The sequence below is a fragment of the Condylura cristata genome, unplaced genomic scaffold, assembly GCF_000260355.1.
Source record: "Condylura cristata isolate star-nosed mole 26May11 unplaced genomic scaffold, ConCri1.0 scaffold00020, whole genome shotgun sequence".
NCBI lineage: Eukaryota > Metazoa > Chordata > Mammalia > Eulipotyphla > Talpidae > Condylura > Condylura cristata.
This window is the reverse complement of record NW_004567121.1, coordinates 8,110,208-8,112,762: the sequence shown is the minus strand read 5'-3', so window position 1 is coordinate 8,112,762 and position 2,555 is coordinate 8,110,208.

Genomic DNA, 2,555 nt, shown 5'->3' with positions numbered 1-2,555 from the left:
TCCGTCCAGGGCAGAGCCTTGGAGGTTTCAGTGGGCCTGCTGTCTTTAATAATTGAAGTTTCTGATGTAGGAGGTTGGGGGGGTGGGTAAGGAGGAGATAATTTGTACTTCTAACAAGTCCTGACGTCATGTTTCAAATATGTCCAGGAGGAAGGGCCACCTCACAGTGTTTTCTGCCATATCACTGAGAAGGGAAACCATGTACTGTCCCAAACCCCCAAACCTGGCACTCAACATGATTGGATGGTCAGGCCTGGGAGCCCTGAAACCAAAATATTGAAAATAATACACCATAGTGGAAAAAGAACATCTCAAAAGCCTTGTAGGGAGCTGATGTCTTGCTTTCCTCCCCTTGGTACTTTAGAAATTCCTTTAGGGGAGAATGGGGATGGCCTTCTGTTCATAAGATTATTGTCACTGCAGCTGAATGGGGCCTGAAAATAGAAATAATGCTCGGTCACAGAAAACAATCCTACTCATTATATATTTGAGCTTGTAGGTGGCAAGTTTATTCCTACTTCAGTACTATCTCTGAGGATTATATAGTCGCCGTAATTTTTTACGTTTATAAGTAGTAAATACTATTTTTAGGTTTACTACTTTCCCCTTCATTCAAAGTTCACAGGGTTTTAGTCATCAACATCTTTATTTGGTATCTATCAATGAGAAGAAGAAATGGGAGGGAAAGCAACAAACACTGCCCAGCCTGGCTTGTCTCCCCACTAAATTCTAAATCTCTCTTGGACATCCACACATTGTTTTTGAATCTTCATGCAATGCAGGCACAGAGGAGGTACTTGATACATGTTTTAGGAATGAATATATTGAGACATCTGGGTTTTTGATTTGTTGGTAGTGTAATCTTTAAGATATTTATGTTTCAATAATTTTATCATTAGCTGTCAAAACTGTATCTAAGATTAGTTAAAATTAAGTAGTTTCAAAGTGAAGGTAACAGTTGAGAAAATACTTTTTGGGGACTTGTGTTTTTAGCTGTTTTGAAATGCACAATTCTGCTTTGCATTTCATTTCTCAATCCTTTCACAATCAATCAGATCATAATAAAGATGCATTTACATATTTAAACTATTGACTTCTGGTAAAAGTCCTTTCATAGGTCACCTCTTTCTTGAGCAACTTGAAATTGTTTCATCTTCGAATTCTCTGTACCTATTATGGTGCCTGGCAAATAGTATAAGAACAGTAAGCATGTACTGAATGAGTAAGAATAAACTGCTCTGTTAATCTCAAATACTTAACTGAGCTTTACTCTGGGGTTTATTTTTTGCCTTAGATCCTAGCCAGGTGGGAGATCCTTAGATTCTCCCACATATCCCCCTCTAGATCAGTGGTTCTCAGAACTGAGTGGGCACTAAAGTCACATAAAGAGTTTGTAAAAAATAGTTGACTAGGTCCCACCCCCATTGGGTCAGAGCCTAAGAACTGTCTTTCGGTGAGGTATGCATGTGGGCAAGGGGTACAAGCAAGATTGAAAAGATTAATTTTTAGTGGCTCTTTAACTTGTTTGGCATTGTTTTTCTTCCTTTGAAACAGACCAGGATAGAATCTGGTATCTGCCTCCTAGCTGGGGATCACAACTATGTTTTATAATCTGCAGGGGCTGGAAGAAAGCTGAGGCCAAGTCACTGGTGAGTTTTAAAGAGAGGGAAAAATCATTGACAATTATATATATATATATATATATGTATATGTGTGTGTGTGTGTGTATATATACATGATATATATGATTTTATATATATATATATGATATATGATAGTAAATGAGTGTGCACAACTCTGGAGCAACAGATTATCATGAAATTGGATTTTGGTTACCTAGGATTCCTCAGTGTGGCTTCACCCAAAGGAGTAACTAATGATGATTTATCATTTCCCCTCAGGAACTCCTTTTAGGCCCTGGGGCTCTCGGCTAGGTAAGGACCTAGTAGGTGGGCCATTTCTAGCCTACAATCCTTTTCAGCTCTGGTTAGAGAATGCCATCATCACATCAGCTGGCATCCTGGGTCTAGCTTTCCCAGAATTAATAGACCACTGATTGATTCATTCATTTTTTCACTCACTCACCAGGTTAAGTTCCCAAGTGCCTGCACTATGCTCAACCCAATTTTGGCATTTGAAACACGGGTGAGCAAATTGGGCAAGGTCTATGTTTACTGTGGCGGAGGGAAAAAATACATCATTATCACCACCACCATCACCACCAGACAATCCACTAACATTTGCTGAGCACCGACCCCCGAACCTGCAGTGTTCAAAGAGCTTGAAATGAATTAACTCCTTTTACCCTATGGGCCGCTCCAGGGGGCTGGCGCTGTTGACATCCCAGTAAACTGGAGGGAACTGAGGTTCAAAGGCGGGTCGCACCCTGGCCCGGTGGGTTTCCAGACCGAACGCAGGGAAAACCGGGGTGCAGGGCACCCGCCGGCAGGGACCCAGAGGCGCGGACATAGCCGCGCTCCCGCCCTCCACGGGTGCCGGGCGGCCGTCCCACGTGACGGGAAGCGGCGGCGGCGGGGTCGGACCAGCCCCGGAGC